Source organism: Castor canadensis, chromosome 11 (genome assembly GCF_047511655.1).
Source record: "Castor canadensis chromosome 11, mCasCan1.hap1v2, whole genome shotgun sequence".
Classification (NCBI taxonomy): domain Eukaryota; kingdom Metazoa; phylum Chordata; class Mammalia; order Rodentia; family Castoridae; genus Castor; species Castor canadensis.
In genome coordinates, this window is record NC_133396.1 from 61891878 (window position 1) to 61912424 (window position 20547).

Genomic DNA, 20547 nt, shown 5'->3' on the forward strand with positions numbered 1-20547 from the left:
TATGGAGCACGTGCAAGTGCTCACCAAAGGGAGAAGGGATCCTCGGGGAAAGCGTCACCGACCGAAAACAGGTTCACTTGCCAGAGCAGGGAGAAAGCTGGCGAGGAGAGGCGCACAGGAATTGTCTCTTAATGCTGAGTGTGGAGGATGCGGAGAACCTCTGGTGGCTGGTCAGCATTTATAGTGTCAACCAGGGCGTGTGCTCCTTGGTGTAGTCTGTCCTGTGGCATAACAGATTGGTTACGTCCATGAGCGTGCATGGATGTTCCCAGTTTGGATGGGTGTGTTCTCAAACTCTCCCTTTGTGTGCCGGCACGTCCTGACGTTATCACATCTTGACATGAATGAGTCCATATTGTGCACCGTCATGTCACAAAGTTAAAGCCAAATTGTGTAAAACAAGCTGAGTTCTGTTAGATTATCATTAGGAGAGCAGGAACACTAGTTTGCAATTAATGAATCATAAAAACAAGAAGAAAAGTATGTTCAGAATCATTTCAAAAGCTGCATCTTAATTCTTTCCTAGAATTTAATTTCTTTGAGATTCTAATTATACAGAATATCAAGAATTGCATTTTAATAATTGAGCTGCATTTGTTTTAAACACAGGCTTTGTTTTCTATCAAGCTCTGCCTGTACTGGTCTGCCCTATGAAAACCCAAGGACTCTCCATACAGCTAGCCAGTTAGCTGTTTTTTCCCATTCTCTTATAATGACCATGTGCATACTTTTTCTTTTTTTATTGGAACATATTAATTGTGCAAAGATATTTCATTGCAATATTTCTGTATAATAGACTTTGATCAAATTCACCTCCTCTATTACTCTTTCTTTTCCTTCCTGCTACCTTTTAAAAATGATTTTAATGGGTTTTATTATGCTATTTTCACATATGTATATGAAGTATTTAGATCATATTCACCCCCTCCTTTTGCACTCCCCTGCTCTAACTGGTTTCCATCCCCAAATAGTTCCCCTTTATTTTACATTGATGTCATTTTTTAGATCTTGTCTGCATGTAAGAAAGAACAGACAACATTTATTGCTCTCAGTCTGGCTTACTTTGCTTAACATGATGATTTACAGTTCCATTCATTTTTCTGTAACTGACATAACTTCATTCATCATTATGGCTGAACAATACTTCATGGTGTATGTATCCCACATTTTCTTTATCCATCGTTTGTTTCTTGGGCACCTGGGCTGATTCTGAAGTAGGCTAGCACCAGGGAAGGTAACCTGCCATGGGACTCCATCCTCTTCAGCGAAAGGCCACCCCATGCTGAATTCCTTCTCCCCTCATATAGTCCCTCAGTTTTAAAGTCTCTTTTAGTTGTAAATTCCTTTGAAGAGATAATTGCCCCAAAATATCAGGGAGCCTCTTAACTGGTTCAGACCTAAAAATGACTCGTGCACAGTAAAGGGAAACCTATTCTCAATTTGACTTCTTAGGTAAAGACTTTTACTTATGACCTTATGATTATTGGTCTCCTTTCATATATACAATTAGACTTGAGAATTGGCATAAGTGCATGCAAAGAATATTAAGACTTTCAGTCAAATCTATCATTACGTAGCCCCTCCTGCAAAGACTGTCCAGATTTTCCTGCTGTTTGCTCTTAAAACTTATAAATTCCTTTGAACAAAGATCATTGCTTCTGAGCCACCTGCTCAGGGGCCCACCACTTTTTCTTTTGTTGTGTCTATTCTTTCCTTTTCTTTCTTTCTTTTTTTTTTTTTTGCGGTACTGGGGTTTGAGCTCAGGGGCTACACCTTGAGCCAACTCCACCAGCCCTTTTTTGTTTTAGGTATTTTCGAGATAGAGTTTTGTGGAATTAATTGCCTGGGGGTGGCTTCGAACAGTGACCCACCTGATCTCTGCCTCCTGAGTAGCTAGGATTACAGGTGTGAGCCACCAGTGCCTGGCTTTTCCTTTTCTCTCAATAAAGCTTTGCTACTGTTTTGCAATTGTGTCTCTGTCCAGTTCTGTTAGGTGCCTCAGCAGCGTGCTGAAAACAAAGTACTCAGACACCAGTCTGATGCTGAGCGACCTCTGGGCTTTCCCCAGTGGAGAGCAGTCCCAAAGGTCGGTTGGTGTTGTCTTTTATTAAGTGAATTATTGAAACTTAGCATTTGTTTGCTATTTAGTAGAGCAGAAAGGCAAGTTCAGTAACAAAGGGTTTTTTAGAAGTAAATATAGTGAAGACGGTTGTAAATACAGTACACATAGTCTCTTGAGAAACTTTCTATGGCATTTACTGGTAGGCCACAGGGGAGTAATAGCACCTTTTAGGATGTCGTGTGTGAAAAGGATAAAGAACTTGGCTGACGTTTCAGCTTTTCCTGTGAACCTTTCCCTGAGGCTAATTGTTTCTCTAAACATATCCCAGCATTTCCTCCCTCTTTGTTGTGCTGAGTGGAAGTGGCAGGAAAGGATTCTTTGGTGAGAAAATATGCAGCCATTGCCAACATTGCTTCAGATTGGTGAAGATGAGAGAACAGAGAGATAATCAGTTTTACTATTATGAGAAAAACAACAATTATAGCCATGCCAGTCATTATCCAAGTTCATACAGTAAAGCCATTAAACCAGTTTTGGGGGTTAAGCCAATAAGATAAGTCATTTAATGTAGCTATGGTGGATTGTTGGAAATCTTTTTGTAATTTGTGAATTTGGGTCAGCAAGCATTGATGGAGATGTTCAATGGAAGAGTTTAAAGGGTTATTAAAACTGTTTAAAAGTTGGAGATGAATATTATTCCAGTTAGTGTTACAATTATAAGGAAGGGATGTTACACAACATGATCAGAGCCCAGTGTCACGTGATAGTCTGGATCTAGTCCATAACACTGCTGACATTCTCCTAACCAAAGAATAGCAGCCTTCAGGGCTTCCAGTCATGTTAGAACTTGTTGATCAATATGCACCTGTCCCTCCAATTTAAGTGTAGTATTTTGCATGTATTGATTAACCTGATGTGCCATTTTTAAGGATATAGATAAGGAGGCACAGCAGTGGCAGCCGTGGCTGCCAGAGCAGTTGCAGCAAGGGTTGCAGATATGAGTACTGCTATGACTCTTTTAGATGGTTTATGCTGGTCTTCAAAAGCAGTTACAAGTTGTTGGAACATTGATCCACCTTCCCAGGGTCTAGTCAGATTGTCTGAAGCCATGCTTGTGCACGTTGTTGTGCCACAAACACACGTGTCAAATTCTTTTCAGTTACATTTTGAGTGGTAAAGCAGGGGGTTAGCCAAGTTACATTCTCCTGAAAAGTAAGGTTATGATTGTCATGATTTGGGTGTTCTAATGTAAGTAAAAATATATATGGATGAGTGGTGCAAATGAGGACATCTTGGGTGGAATCTGTTAAATTTCATGTAAATTACCCCCTGTGAAGGAGGCAGGTGCATGTCTGTAAATGTGCTTGATGAAGGGTAGCTCTGTTCTCCATGATGTTATTCTTACAGGAGAATATGCCCCTGATAGAATGGATACTGATAGGGTATAGACCGATTCCATTTTTTCCCTTTCCAAGTTTTATTGGATTCCATAACCATTACCCCCATTTTTCTAGGGTAAGATTGTATGATAATCCAAAGGTTGTATAATTGTTAGATCTACAAATGTCCCATGAAAAACCATCAAAACCCCTATTTCCAACCAAGGTCTAGAACAAAGAGGAATGGCAGGTTTTTGATTTTTCAGTCCTGCTTGCATCTCACCACCCCTACTTATGGCCTAGATAAACATCGTGTGCTGGGTGTTACTTGCATGTCTCTTCTTAGGTGATGGCATCCCAGTCAATGAAGTCACTGCCATTTGATGGAATTGGGTATCAGATTTCATACAGGTATCTACAATGGGTCTGTTGGAGAAAGCACAGCAGCATGGTCTTGCCCCCAAGTTAGTAAAGGAACAGGACCCAACCAAGTTGGATCCCCTCCTGGTTCCTTATACCCCAGGTTTAGGAAAATTGTCTTTTTTGCAAAAATGTTTAAGAAAAGCTGAAGGAAAATTAAAATATAATTGAAGATAATTTAAGGTGAATAATGCTTTATGTAATCTGTTCTTGGCTGGGACATTGTTCCCTCCCTTTTGTTTTAAAAGAGTTAATCTTAATAATTCATTGGCACATTCTACTGTTGCTTGGCCATGAAGATTATAAGGGATTCCTGTATAGTGTTTAATATCCCATTGTGAAAATAATTCAGCAAGTGTATGAGATATATATGCAGGACTATTATTTGTTTTAATTTCGTTTGATTTGCCCATTATGGCAAAGCATTCTAATGAATGTTGAGTAACATGGGAAACCTTTTCACCATGTTGTGCTGTTGTCCAAATAAAACCTTGTAAGTATCCACGGTGATGTGGACCAATTGAAGGAGCACAAAAGTAGGGATATGTGCAACATCCATTTGACAAAGTTAATTGGAAGATAGCCTTCTAGGGTTAATTCCCTGAGGATAATGATATAGGGAGTGCTGCTGACAATCAGAACAAGTTCCAATAATGTGTTTGTTCTGATTTAGAGGAATTGAAACATTTTTGCCAAGGATTCATATCATATCCTCCTCCAATGCCTTTCATAATGTCTTTTGTAAAGGTGCTGCTAACTCTATTTTCTTTACTTCTTTGTTTAAGTTCTTTGAATACAGAAGAAGGGAGATGATTGTGTCTTGGTGTTTGACCTTGTACCCTTATTACAGGGAACATGACACCTTCTAATTCCTGTCCTTCTTTAGACATTTGCTCTACCATAGATAATGGCATTTATTTGGGGGGAGTTTATTGATGTTTTTTGGGTTTTAGGGGAACAGGGCTCCATATAAGCAAGAAATCTTTAAGGAGGAAGTGTGGGTAGATTAGCTGCAGGTAGCAGCAAGTTGGTCCATCTATTTTTGGTGGGTTTTTTCTGTAAGGCTTGGATGCCCAAATGGTAGAGATTCCAAATATGTAAATGAGTAATCTTAATGGTGCCTAAATCATTCCTCAGCCATCTATCCACATGTTCCCAATCCTTAATATCAAGCGATTCTTCTGCTGGGTACCATGGACAGTGATGATAAGGTGTGTTAAGAAAAACAATAAGATCTCTTTCTGACACCTTACATCCAGCTGAATGTAAAAGACTATGCAATTGCTGTTTATGTACTGTGAGTGAGAAAGTGAAGCACCTATAGAAAAAGGAAAAGAAAGCAAAAGAATGAAGCATCAGGGTGAAAGGGAAAGAAAGTGAAAGGGCAAAGCATTAGGATACTGTGAGTTTGAAATTTCTTACTTTCATTCCATCACAGGCATTTAGTGCCCGCGGTTCCAAACTATATAAGTGGGTGTCCTTTCCCTTCCCTGGGCTCGAGGCATGAGGTGTTGGAGACCAATGTGGCAGATCCTTACAGGGGCACTACTTGCCTCAGTGCACTGAAAAACAAAGTACTCAGACACCACTTTGATGCTGAGTGACCTGCAGGGCTGTCCTCAGAAGAGAGCAGCCCCAAATGTTGGCTGCTGTCATCTTTTATTAAGTGAATTATTGGACCTTAACATTTGTTTGCTACTTAGCAGAGCAGAAAGGTAAGTTTAGTTACAAAGGGCTTTTTAGAAGTAAATATAGGAGACTATTGCTGCTTTAATTTCATTACATGTTATAGATCTGTTTATGTGGTTAATATCTTCTTGGTTCAGTTTTGGATGGTTGTAAGTATCTAGACATTTGTCCATTTCTTCAAGGTTTCCAATTTATTCGAATATAGGTTCTCAAAAGTAGTCTCTGATGATTCCCTGGATTTCCATTTGTCATTATCTCCCTTTTTTCATTTATGATTTTGCTAATTGGGTCTTTTCTCTCCTTATTTTAGTCAGATTGCCAAGGGTTTGTCAATCTTGTTTATTTTTCAAAGAACCAGCTTTTTGTTTCATTGATACTTTGTATGGTTTTTTTGGTCTCTATTTCATTAACTTTGGCCCTTATATTTATTATTTCTCTCCTGCTTGTTTTGGGTTTTGCTTTCTCTTGCTTTTTTAGGAGTTTGAGATGTAGTTCATTTATTTGAGATCTTTCTGTCCTTTTAATATATGCATTCATAGCTATAAACTTTCCTCTTAGGACTGCCTTTGCTGTGTCCCACAGGTTCTGGTAGGTTGTGTTTTAATTTTCATTAGCTTCCAGGAAACTTTGTATTTCCTCTCTTATTTCTGCTATGACCCCCCCCCCACCGATCATTGAGCAATGTATTATTCAGTCTTCAATTATTTGCATATTTTCTGCTGTTGTTTTTGTTGTTTAGTTCTAGTTTTAATGCATTGTGATCAGACAGAATGCAGGGAGTTATTTCTATTGTCTTATATTTGCTGAGGCTTGCTTTGTGTCCTAAGATATGATCTATTTTGGAGAAAGTTCCATGGGCTGCTGAGAAGGATGTATATTGTGCAGAAGTTGGATGAAATATTCTGTAGACATCAGCTAGGTCCATTTGGTCTATGGTGTGGTTTAGTTCTAGGATTTCTTTGTTGATTTTTGTTTGTATGACCTATCTATTGCTGATAGAGGGGTATTAAAGTCTCCCACTACCACTCAATAAAAATAAGGGCTGACATTAATGAAATAGAGACAAAGAAACCATACAAAGAGTCAATGAAACAAAAAGCTGATTCTTTGAAAAAATAAACAAGATTGACCAGCCTCTGGCAAATCTGACTAAAATGGGGAGGAAAAAGACCCAAACTAGTAAAATCAGAAACAAACAAGAAGAGATAACAACAAGCACAAGGAAATCCAGGGAATTGTTAGAGACTACTTTGAGAACCTGTATTCCAATAAATTGGAAAATCTTGGAGAAATGGACAAATTTTTAGATGTGTATGAACCAAGAGGATATTAGCCACCAAAATAGATCTATAACATGTAATGAAATTAAAGCAGCAATAAAGAGTCTCCTAAAAAAAAAAGTCCAGACCTGATGGAATCTTAGCTGAATTCTACCAGACCTTCAAAGAAGAACTAATATCAACTCTCCTTAAACTTATCCATGAAATAGAGAGGGAAGCAACACTGCCCAACTCATTCTATGAAACTAACATTACACTCCTCCCAAAGTTGGACAAGACACATCCAAAAAGAGAACTATAGGCCAATCTCCTTAATGAACCTCGATGCAAACACACCCAATAAAACAATGAAAAACCGAATCTAACAACATATCAGAAAGATATGTCCAGGAATGCAGGGATAGTTCAACATATGCAAATCTATAAATGTAATACAGCACATTAATAGAAGCAAAGACAAAAACCACTTGATCATCTCAATACATGCAGAAAAAGACTGATAAGATTCAACACCACTTCATGATAAAAGCTCTAAGAAAAGTAGGAATAGAAGGAATGTACCTCAACATTGTAAAGGCTATATATGACAAACTTACAGCCAACACCATACTTTTTTTTTTTTTTTTCATTTTTCTTTTATTATTCATATGTGCATACAAGGCTTGGTTCATTTCTCCCCCCTGCCCCCACCCCCTCCCTTACCACCCACTCCACCTCCTCCCGCTCCCCCCCTCAATACCCAGCAGAAACTATTTTGCCCTTATCTCTAATTTTGTTGTAGAGAGAGTATAAGCAATAATAGGAAGGAACAAGGGGTTTTGCTGGTTGAGATAAGGATAGCTATACAGGGCATTGACTCACATTGATTTCCTGTGCGCCAACACCATACTTAATGGAGAAAAACTGAAACCATTTCCCCTAAAATCAGGAATGAGACAAGGGTGCCCACTATCCCCACTCCTATTCAACATAGTACTGGAATTTCTAGCCACAGCAATTAGGCAAGAAGAAGAAATAAAAGGAATACAAATAGGTAAAGAAACTGTCAAAATACCCTATTTGCAGATGACATGATCCTATACTTCAAAGACCCAAAAAACTCCACCCCAAAACTTCTAGACACAATAAACTTCATCAATGTAGCAGGATACAAAATCAACCTACAAAAATCAGTAGCCTTTCTATACACCAACGATCAACATACTGAGAAGAATACAGGAAAACAATTCCATTTACAATAGCCTCAAAAAAAATTAAATACGTAGGAGTAAACTTGATGAACGACATAAATGACCTTTTCAAGGATAACTACAAACCACTGAAGAAAGAGATTGAGGAAGGTTACAGAAGATGGAAAGATCTCCCATGTTCATGAATTGGTAGAATCAACATAGTAAAATGACTATGCTACCAAAAGCAATCTACATATTCAACGCAGTACCCATCAAAATTCCAATGACATTCATCACAGAGATTGAAAACTCTACCTTAAAGTGCATTTGAAAACCCAAAAGACCATGAGTAGCCAAGGCAATACTGAACAAAAAGAGCAATGCTGGAGGTGTCACAATACCCAACTTCAAACTATACTATAGAACCATAACAAATTAAAAACAGCATAGTACTGGCACAAGAACAGGTATGAAGACCAATGGAACAGAATACAGGACCCAGATATGAATCCACACAGTTATGCCCACCTTATTTTTGATGAATGTACCAAAAGCATACGATGGAGAAAAGACAGTCTCTAACAAATAGTGCTGGGAAAAGTGGTTATCTGCCTGCAAAAAACTGAAACTAGATCCATGCCTGTCACCCTGTACTACTATCAACTCAAAGTGGATTAAGGACCTTAATATCAGACCTGAAACCTTGCAGTTAGTATAGGAAAGAGCAGGGAATACCCTGGAAACAATAGGAATAGTCAAGGACTGCCTCAGTAGAACTCCATCAGTCTAACAACTAAGAGAAAGGATGGACAAATGGGACTACATGAAATTAAAAACTTCTGCTCAACAAAAGACAAGGTCTCTAAATTGAAGAGACCCTCCACAGAGTGGGAGAAAATATTTCCTAGTTATACATCAGACAAAGGACTGATAACCAGAATATAAAGGGAACTAAAAAAACTAAATATACCCCAAATCAATGAACCAATAAAGAAGTGGGTAATTGAATTAAACAGAACTTTTTCTAAGGAAGAAATCCAAATGGGCAAAAAAAACGCATGAAAAAATGCTAACCATCCCTGGCCATAAAGGAAATGCAAATCAAAACCGCAATAAGATTCCACCTCACCCCTGTTAGAATAGCCATCATCAAAAACACCACCACCAACAAATGTTGGCGAGGATGTGGGGAAAAAGGAACTCTCATACACTGCTGGTGTGAATGTAAGCTGGTACAACCACTATGGAAAACATTATGGAGGCTTCTTAAAAATCTAAACATAGATCTAGCAATACCACTACTAGGGATATACCGGAAACAATGTGACTCAAGTTATAACAAAAGCACCTGCACATGCATGTTTATTGCAGCACTATTCACAATAGCTAAGCTATGGAAACAGCCAAGATGCCCCACAACTGACGAATGGATCATGAAAATGTGGTATTCATACACAAGGGAATTTTACTCAGCCACAAAGAATGAAACTTTATCATTCACAAGTAAATGGATGGAACTAGAGAACATCATTTTAAGTGAAGTTAGCCAGGCTAAGAAGGCCAAAAATCACATGTTCTCCCTCATGCAGATTATAGACCTAAGACAAATATAGCAATAGTATTGGACGTAGGTCACACACTAAGGGGAGAACATGCACGAGAGGAATAGGGAAAGGGAAGGAAACCTAAAACTTAAATGTGGTTGATGTGCTCCCTGTTGAGGAGTGAATAAAGTAATCTTAAATTAGCAGAGGCTACTATGAGAAGGGGACCAAGAAGTAGCAAAGAGTTCTGGTAGAAATGAACCAATGTGGATTGCAATACACAAGTGCTTGGAAGCAATGCTAGGAATTTCTCTGTATAGCTATCTTTATCTCAAAGTAGCAAAAATGCTGTCTTTCTTATTATCTCTTAAGTTTTCTCTTCAACAAAATCAGAGAAGAGGAGGGCAGAACAAGTTCTACCTGGAAGTGGGGGAGGGGGAAGGGGGAGGTTGGGGTGGGAGGGGGGAGGTGGCAGAAACAATGTATGCACATGTAAGTAAATGTAACTATGATAAAATAAAGGAGAAAAAATGGAAGTAAATATAGAGAAGATGTTTTTTAAGTACAGTGCACATAGTCTCTTGAGAAACTTTCTATGGCATTTACTGGCAGGCCACAGAGGAGTAATAGTTCTGCACCTTTTAGGATGTCATGTGTGACATCCCAAGGACAAGGAACTTGGCTGACATTTCAGATGTTCCTGTGAACCTTCCCCTGTAGCCTACTGTTCCTCTAAACATATCCCAACAGTTTGGGGGACATAGGATCCAAGAACTTCTGGACCAGGGTCCCTTTAAGAACACACATCCAGTAACAATTTCACAGCATGGCGATTGTGAATAGTACTGCAATAAACATGGGTGTGTAGGTAATCTCTCCTGCATGTTGAGTTACCCCCCTTTGGATATTTGGCCAAGAATGGTATAGCAGGGTCATAAGGTAGGACAATTTTAGTTTCTTGAGGAACCTCCATACTGATTTCCAGAATGGATGAACTAGTTTACATTCCCACATACAGTGCCTAAGAGATCCCCCATCCTCACCAGTATTTGTTCTTTGAATATTGCCATTCTCACTGGGTGATATGGAGTCTCCATGTCATTTTGATTTGCACTTCATTCATGGCTAAGAATGTTGAACATTTCTTCATGTATTTGTTAGCCATTTGTACTTCTTTTGAGAAAGATCATTTCTGTCCAATTCATTTGCCCATTTATTAATTGAATTGTTTGTTCTTTTGGCATTCAATTTTTAGAACTCCTTATGTATTCTGGATACTAATCCTTTATTCAATGAATTGTCTGTTCAATTAATTTGCCCATTCATGAGTATTTTGTCTTTCTGTAATTTCTCTTATTATTGATTTCTAGTTTTATTATATTGTGGTCTGATAAAATACAGGATATTATTTCAATTTTCTTGTATTTGTTAAGATTTACTTTATGTCTTAAGATACATTTATTTTATTTTTTATTCACTTATTCATATGTGTATACATTGTTTGGGCCATCTCCCCCCCTGCCCCCCAGACCCTTCCTTCTCTCCCCCAGCCCCCTCACTTCCAGGCACAACCTGTTCTGCCCTATCTCTAATTTTGTTGAAGAGTAGACATAAGCAATAATAAGATGGGAGGGGGTAGAGGGAGGAAGTGGGGGGGAGGGGGTAAGGGAGGGGGCGGAGGAAGGGGGGAGAAATGACCCAAACATTGTATGCACATATGAATAAAAGAAAAAAAGGCAATAATAAGAAAGATATAGCCTTTTTGCTAATTGAAATAAGGACAACTATACAGAGAGATTCCTAGCATTGCTTCCATGCACGAGTGTATTACAACCCGAATTGATTCATCTTTACCTGACCTCTTCACTACTTCCCGATCACCTTCCCATATTGATCTCTGTCACTTTAAGGTTATTTATTGTATTAGCTCCTCTGCAGTGGGGACAACAAACACTTTCAAGTTTTGGGTTTCCTACATATCCCCATTCCTCCTGTATATGCTCTCCCCTTAGCGTGTGCCCAAGTACAACAACATTGCTGCATTTGCCCTAGATCTAAAGTCCATATACCAATTTTGGTCTTCTGAGCCTGGCTAACCTCATTCAGAATGATGTTCTCCAGTTCCATCCATTTACTTGCAATGATAAAATTTCATTCTTCTTCATGGCTGAGTAAAACTCCATTGTGTATAAATACCACATTTTCTTAATCTATTTGTCAGTAGTGGGGCATCTTGGCTGTTTCCATACTTGGCTATTGTGAATAGTGCTGCAATAAACATGGCCGCACAAGTGCCTCTGGAGTAACCTGAGTAGCATTCCTTTGGGCATATCCCTAGGAGTGGGATTACTTGATCATATGGCATATCTATGTTTAGATTTTTAAGAAGCCTCCATATTGTTTTCCAGAGTGGTTGTACTAGCTTGCATTCCCACCAGCAGTGTATGAGGGTTCCTATTTCCCCACATCCGTGCCAACACCTGTTGGTGGTGGTGTTTTTGATGATAGCTATTCTAACAGGGGTGAGGTGAAATCTTTGTATCATTTTGATTTGCATTTCCTTTATGGCCAGAGATGGTGAGTATTTTTTCATGTTTTTTATGGACATTTGAATTTCTTCTTTTGAGAAAGTTCTGTTTGGTTCAATTGCCCATTTCTTTATTGGTTCATTGATTTTGGGAGAGTTTAGTTTTTTGAGTTCCCTGTATATTCTGGTTGTCAGTCCTTTGTCTGATGTATAGCTGGCAAATATTTTCTCCCACTCTGAGGGTGGTCTCTTCAGTTAGACACCATTTCTTTTGCTGTGGAGAAGCTTTTTAATTTTATGTAGTCCCATTTTTCCATCCTTTTTCTTAGTTGCTGAGCTTCTGGGGTTCTATTGAGGAAGTCCTTGCCTACACCTATTGTTTCCAGAGTATTCCCTGCTTTTTCCTGTACTAAATTCAGAGTTTTGGGTCTGATATTAAGGTCCTTGATCCATTTTGAGTTGATACTAGTACAGGGTGATAAACATGGATCTAGTTTCATTTTTTTGCAGGCAGACAACCACTTTTTGCAGCAACATTTGTTGAAGAGGCTGTCTTTTCTCCATCGTATGTTTTTGGTGACTTTGTCAAAAATAAGGTGGGCATAGCTGTATGGATTCATATTCGGGTCCTCTATTCTATTTTACTGGTCTTCATGTCTGTTTTTGTGCCAGTACCATGCTGTTTTTGTTGCTATTGCTTTGTAATATAGTTTGAAGTTGGGTATTGTGATACCTCCAGCATTGCTCTTTTTGCTGAATTGCAGTCTTGGCTAATTGCAGAATCTTGTGTTTCCAAATGAACTTCAGGGTAGATTTTTCAAAAATCATTAGGAGTTTGATGGGAATTGCACTAAACATGTAGATTACTTTTGGTAGTATAGCCATTTTACTATGTTTTGGATTTTTACCAATCCATGAGCACGGGAGATCTTTCCACTTTCTGTAGTCTTCCTCAATCTCTTTCTTCAGGGGTTTGTGGTTCTCCTTGTAGAGCTCATTCACATCCTTTGCTAAGTTTACCCTAGGTATTTGATTTTTTTTGAGGCTATTGTAAATGGAATTGTTTCCATATATTTGTTCTCAATTTGTTGGTTGTTGGTGTACAGAAAAGCTAATGCTTTTTGTAAGTTGATTTTGTATCCTGCCACCTTGCTATAGCTGTTGATGGTGTCTAGGAGTTTTGGGTAGAGTTTTTTGGGTCTTTAAGATATAGGATCATGTCATCTGCAAATAGGGATATTTTGACAATTTCTTTACCTATGTGTATTACTTTCATTTCTTCTTCTTGCCTAATTGCTCTGGCTAGGAATTCCAGGACTATGTTGGATAGAGTGGGGATAGTAGGTGCCCTTGTCTTGTTCCTGATTTTAGGGGAAATGGTTTCAGTTTTTCTCCATTAAGTATGATGTTGGCTATAGGTTTGTCATTTATAGCCTTTACAATGTTGAGGTACATTCCTTCTATTCCTAGTTTTCTTAGAGCTTTTATCATGAAGTGGTGATAGATCTTATCAAAGGCTTTTTCTGCATGTATTGAGATGATCAGGTGGTTTTTGTCTTTGCTTCTATTAATATGCTGTATTACATTTGTAGATTTATGTATGTTGAACCACCTTTGCATCCCTGGGAGGAAGCTGACTTAGTCATGGTGAATGATCTTTCTGATAAGTTGTTGGATTCTGTTTGCCATTATTTTATTGATTTTTGCATCAATGTTCATTAAGGAGATTGGCCTATAATTCTCCTTTTTGGAGGTGTCTTTGTCTGGTTTTGGGATGAGTGCAATATGGCTTCATAAAATGAGTTAGGCAGTGTTGCTTCCCTTTCTATTTCACAGAAAGGTTTAAGGAGAGTTGGTACTCATTCTTCTTTAAAGGTCTGATAGAATTCAGCAGAAAAATCCATCAGGTCCCAGACTTTTCTTTTTTAGGAGACTCTTTATTGCTGCTTCAATTTCATTTTGTGTTGTAGATCTATTCAGGTGATTAATATCCTCTTGGTTCAATTTAGGATTGTCATAAATATCTAGAAATTTGTCCATTTCTTCAAGATTTTCAAACTTATTAGAATATAGGTTCTCAAAGTAGAGTCTGATGATTTCCTGGATTTCTGTGGTGTTTGTTGTTATCTCCCCTTTTACATTTCTGATTTTACTGATTTGGGTTTTTTCTCTCCTCATTTTACACAGGTTTGCCAGGGGTCTGTCAATCTTGTTTATTTTTTCAAAGAATCAGCTTTTTGTTTCATTGATTATTTGTTTGGCTTTTTTTTTGGTTCTATTTTATTAATTTCAGCCCTTAGTTTTATTATTTCTCTCCTTCTGCTTGTTATGGGATTTTCTTGTTCTTGTTTGTCTCAGAGTTTGAGATGTAGCATTGGGTCATTGATTTGAGATCTTTCTGTCCTTTTAATATATGCACTCATGGCTATAAACTTTCCTCTTAGGACTGCTTTTGCTGTGTCCCATAGGTTCTGGTAGGTTGTGTTTTCATTTTCATTAACTTCAAGAAACCTTTTAATTTCTTCTTTTATTTCATCAATGACCCATTGATCATTGAGCAATGTGTTGTTCAGCTTCCAATTGTTTGCATGTTTTCTACTGTTGTTTTTGTTTTTGAATTCTAGTTTTCATGCATTGTGATCAGATAGAATGCATGGGATTATTTCTATTTTATATTTGCTGAGGCTTGCTTTGTGCCCTAAGATATGATATTTTGGAGAAAGTTCCATGGGCTGCTGAGAAGAATGTATATTGTGCAGAAGTTGGATGAAATGTTCTGTAGACATCAGCTAGGTCCATTTGATCTATGGTGTGATTTACTTCTAGAATTTCTTTATTAATTTTTTGTTTGAATGACCTATCTATTGGTGATAGGGGAGCATTAAAGTCTTCCACTACCACTGTGTTGAGTCTATAGATGTTTTTAGGTCTTTCAGAGTATGTTTGATGAAATTGTGTGCACTGACGTTGGGTGCATATAGGTTGATAATTTTTATTTCCTTTTGGTGTATTTCTCCTTTTATTATCTTTATCTCATTTGATCAATGTTGTCTTTCTTTATCTCATTTGGTCAATGTAGGTTTGAAGTCTACTTTGTCCAAGATAAGTATTGCTACTCCTGCTTGTTTTTGGGGCCATTGGCTTGTTAAATCTTCTTTGAGCTTTTTACCCTAAGCCAGTGCTTGTTTCTGTCATTGAGATGGGTCTCCTGTAAACATCAGATTGTTGGATGTTCCTTTTTAATCCAGTTTGTCAAACAGTGTCTTTTGATGGGGAAGTTAAATCCATTAACATTCAGTGTTAGTATTGATAGGTATGTGGTGATTCCTGTCACTTAGTTGTTTTTGTTGTTTAAGGGTTTGATTGTGTGCAGCTGAATTAGTGTTACTCTCTAATTCCTTGTCTTTTCTTCTCCTGTGGTTTGGTACTGCCTGGCCTCTCATGGTTTTGTTTACTTTCATTTTCTGTGTCCAAAATTCCTTGAAGAATCTTTTGTAGTGGTTGCTGGTAGTCATATATTGTTTTAGTTTCTGCTTATTGTGGAAAACTTTCATTGCTCCATCTATTTTGAATGATAGTTTTGCTGGGTAGAGTATCCTGAGGTTGAAGTTATTTTCATTCAGTGTCCAGAAGTCCTCACTCCATGCTTTTCTTGCTTTTAAGGTTTCTGCTGAGAAATCTGCTGTGATTTTGATGGGTTTACCTTTGTATGTTATTTGTTTTTTCTCTCTTACAGCCTTCAGTATTCTTTCTCTAGTCTCAGTGCTTGTTGTTTTAATGATAATATGTTGTGGGTGTAGTTCTATTTTGGTCAAGTCTGTTTGGTGTCCTGGGGGCTTCCTGTAACTGAATGGGCATAGCTTTCTCTAAATTTGGGAAATTTTCTGTTATTATTTTGTTGACTATATTACAAATTCCTTTTGCTTGCACCTCTTCTACTTCTTCAATGCTCATGATTCTCCAGTTTGGTCTTTTGATGGAGTTAGTGAGTTCTTGCATATTCTTTTCACAGGTCTTGAGTTGTTTAACTAGTAGCTCTTCAGTTTTTCCTTTAATTTCCATTTCGTCTTCAAGTTCTGAGGTTCTGTCTTCTGCTTGTTTTAGTCTGCCAGACTGGCCTTCCATTGTGTTTTGTACTTCTGTTTCATTCTTTTTTCTGGGTTTTTCCATATCATGGGTCACTTACTCTTTAATATTGTCAGTTTTCATCTGTAATTCATTTATTTCTCTGTTTCACTTTGGTGTTTATTTAGGGCTCCTATGAATTCATTGATTTGTTTCTGTTTCTTCTCAATTCTTTATTTTTGGTGTCTTGAAATTTCTTGAGTGCCTCTTGTACATTTTGGTTGACCATCTCTAATAACATCTCCATGAAATTCTCAGTGATTACTTGCAGGATTTCTTCTTTGAGGATGTTCTTGTGGGCTTCATTTGGTTCCTTGGAGTTGTGTATCTTTGTTTTGTTGGAGTCTGGAATGGGTATCCTTTTTCTTCATTTCCCTCTGAATCTTGTATTAAATTATTTTTTGGGGGGAATGGTTTCCATCTCTTTTTTGTCTTCCCATCATTCCACTTGTTACTGTGCAACTATGTTCTTGATAGGCTATTGGTGGTTTCAGTCACCTGTTTCGTTTCCTTGGTTAAATTTTGTTTTGTGGGTGTATTGAATTTTTAGCTTACTGTGTAGGCTATTTCTGTCCCTGGTCTAGGTGTAATTTAACTAGCATTAACTAACTCACAATAGTAAAACTATCAAAACAAAACCCAAAAACCCAAAGAAATCAATGTGGAGAGATGAACAAATGAACAGAAACAAAGAAACAAGAAACAAAACAAACAAACATACACACAAAAAAAACTCCAGGTTCAAGCACAATAGAACTTCGGTCTTCGTAGTCCTGGTGTTACTCCTTCAGCATCCAGTCCTGGTGTTGCTATTTAAGCATAAGCTCTGTCTTAGTCTTGTCAGATGGTTGGGTAGTCTCACCAGTTTTTCTTCTGTCTTCCAGTGGCAGCTACTTAGTCAGCTCCTCCTTTAGTGATGTGTGGCTTGTCCTCAGGTTCTGGAGATCAGCTGTGTAGCCCACCAGCGATCCTGCTGTTGGTCTGCTGAATGTCTCCCAAGCAGGTTTGGAGACAGTGTCTGGCAGCACCGGAGCCCTCCTGTTTTCTCAGTGTAAGATGGCATGGAGAAGGTTTGTACAGTCTAGGGGTTCAGGGTGTCAAAGTTTTTATTCTTCTTGGTGCTTTATTTCTGCCAAGTGTGGCTCCAGTGTCTCAGCAAGATTTTTGATTTAGAGAGCTCATATTGTCTGCTTTTGCACCCTAGTCGCCATCTTCATGTCCTAAGTTATGATCTATTTTGGAAAAAGTTCCATGGGCTGCTAAGAACAATGTGTGTTCTGTGGGTGTTGGGTGGAACAATGCATAGATATCTGTTAGGTCTATTTGATCTATACTGTTATTTAATTCTGAAGTTTTCTTGTTGAGTTTCTGTATGGATAATATGTGTGTTTGTGAGAGTGTGGTATTAAAGTCATCTGCTACTGTTTGTTGAGGTCTATGTTTTTATGTCCAGTAGTGTTTCCTTTATGAAATCACATGTGGTAATGTTTGGTGCATATATGTTTATAATTGTTATATCCTGCTTACATTATTCCCTTTATTTTGTCTTTTCTAACTAATTTTGAAGTCTATGTTCTCAGATATGAGTATAGCTAATCTCACTTGCTTTCAGTCTCCATTTTCTCAGAGAAATTTTTTTTCCCATTCTTTCATTCTAAGCTTATGGTTATTTTTGCCACTGAGGAGCACTTCTTGTAAGCAACAAATGGTCAGACTTTGTTTTTTAATACAGTCTGCCAGTCTGTGCCCTTTTTTTTGGTGCCACTTGGGTTTGAGCTCAGGGCCTCATGATTGCTAGGCAGTGGTTTTTACCACTTGAGCCACTCCACTAGTCCAGTCTGTGTCTTTTGATTGGAGAATTGAGACCATTAACATTCTGGGTTATTATTGAAAGGTAGGTAGTAATTTTTGCCATTTTCATTGGTTTTGTAGTGTTTTATTCTTCCTTATTCATCATTTGTTTATCTGCTTCTCCAGGGAGATTTATCTGTATTTTGGTGGTTGTGATTATATTCCTCTTCTGTGTGGAAGGCTCCTTTAAGTATCTTTGTAGCACTGGTTTAGTGGTCATGAATTGCTTTAGTTTTTGTTTATCATGGCATATTTTTGTTTCTCCTTCAATTATGAAGGATACTTTTGCTGGGTACAGCAATCTAGCTTGGCAGTTATTTTTTTTTTTCAGGACTTGAAACACCTCATTCCATGATCTCCTTAATTTTCAAGTTTCTGTTTAGAGATCTGCTGTTATTCTGATGGTTTTGTCTTTATATGTGACTTGCAGTTTCACTTTTGCAGACTTCAATGTTCTTTCTTTTTCTGTATGCCTAATGGTTTAACTATAAAATGATGTGTGTGTGTATGGGGTTCTTTTCTGATCTTGTCTGTTTGGAGTTCTGTAAGCTTCCTATACATGGATGACTATCTCATCCTCAAGATTTAGGAAAATTTCCGTTATTATTTTTATTGAATATGTTTTCTGTGTCTTTAGTTTGCACTTCCTTCTTCTATGCCCATGACTCATTGATTTGATCACTTAATGGTGTCCCAGAGGTCTTAAATGTTATGTTCATACTTCTATGTTTTTAAACTCTATCTTCATCTGCTTGTTCAAATACAGTTACCTTGTTTGCAAGCTCTGATGGCCTGCATTCAATTTGATCCAGAATACTGGACAAACTTTCAACTGAATTTTTTTATTTGACTTCTTGAGTTTTTAATTTCAAGTATTTCAATTGAATTTTTTCTTGAATTTCTATATCATTAGTATCTTTTATGCTTGTATTGTCTTCATTTTATTCAGTTCTTGTTGAGTTTTTTAAAAAATTTACTCAGGCATTTACTTGTGTCTTCTTTAATTTCTTTTATCATCCTCATGATCATTTTTCCAGTTCTTTGTGATTTCATCCATTTCTTTATCATTAGCATTTGTTACTATGAAGTTGTTGAGTTTTGGAGGAGTAATGTTGCCTCATTTTTTCATATTTCTCATGTTTTTGCATTGGGATTTGCACATCTGAGTTCAAGTCATTGGGTTTTTTTTTTTTTTTTTGTGAGAGTAGGGTTTAAATTCAGGGCTTTATATTTGCAAAGCAGGTGCTCTTCCACTTGAGCCACACCTCCAGTCCATTTTGGAGATGAGTCTTGTGAACTATATGCCAAGGTTGGTCTCAAATGTGAGCCTTCCAATCTCTGCCTCCCAAGAAACTAAGATTACAGATGTGAGCCACCTGTGCCTGGCTTTTGGTTAGAATTTTTAATCACCTTAGTCTTTCAGTCAGATTATTCTCAATGTTCAGGCAGGAAAGTGTAGTGATAGGGTTGAAATGCTATTTCCCACTCACTTGATCAGGGCATGGGCTTGATCCCTAGCATTGCTCAGATCAAGAAAAATTAACTGAAGTCTCTTGTAGAAGGGTTGGTTGATCACTTCTGGCCTACTTTCCCTTCTTTGTGTACTAGGAGTCTTTACTGGCCATAGGGAGTTTTATAGCCTGTGGACTGGGTAGGTTCCCACTTGCTGCACAGGCCTCCCAATTTTTGTCACCAGGGATAGCAAGTGTCCAAGCCTAGAGGTAACCTTCAGATGCATCAGAGAGTGTGGATGGGAACTTGGGCAAACGGAACACTGAGTTTTGCACTGGCTGGGAGAGAATGAGAGTCTTACTCACCCTTCCTGTTGGTCTCAGTGCTTACAGGCCCTGTCTACCATTTCATCCCCTTATAGAGAGGATGCAGCTGTGGAAGTCTTATGATTCAGATGGTCTGGACTTGGGGGCCTCTGTCCCACCTGACCAAAAACACCCTCTAGGAAACAGTCCTGGGGGCTAGTCTCACTGATTTTAGGCCATATCAAGAAGTTTACTTCCCTGTTAGTGGGAGGAAGTTATAGGAATTACATGATGAGGAGGGGCTGAGTTCAGGATCCTCAAACTCACCTGGCAACAAACACAAACCAGATTACAGTTTCTGTAGGTGGGCCTCAATACTTTCAGACTCCACCAAGCTACTCACCTCCCTGTTACCTGAGGTTTGTGGGGTAGTGGAAATCATGTGACTCAGAGGGTCTGGCCTCTGCACCCTTAGACACTGCGGTGCAGTTCCCATAGGTGGGCCTCGGTGTCTTCAGACCCTACCCAGCAATTTGCTTCCCTGTTGTGATTGGAGTGCATGAGCTCAGGTCCCTTAAACCCACCTAGCAGCCAATACACGTAATGAACAGACTGAGAAAGAACATAAGAAAACAAATCCATTTACAATAGCCTAAAAAATAAAATATTTGAGAATAAACTTAACAAAGGAAGTGAAAGACCTCTACAATGAAAAACTATAAACCACTGAAGAAAGAAATT

The 20547-nt window shown here is 38.1% G+C and overlaps 1 pseudogene; it reads right to left on the reverse strand.

Moving 5' to 3' along the window:
* LOC141413633 (NACHT, LRR and PYD domains-containing protein 1-like) overlaps positions 1-20547 on the reverse strand; it is a 125402-nt pseudogene that overhangs the window by 15964 nt on the left and 88891 nt on the right.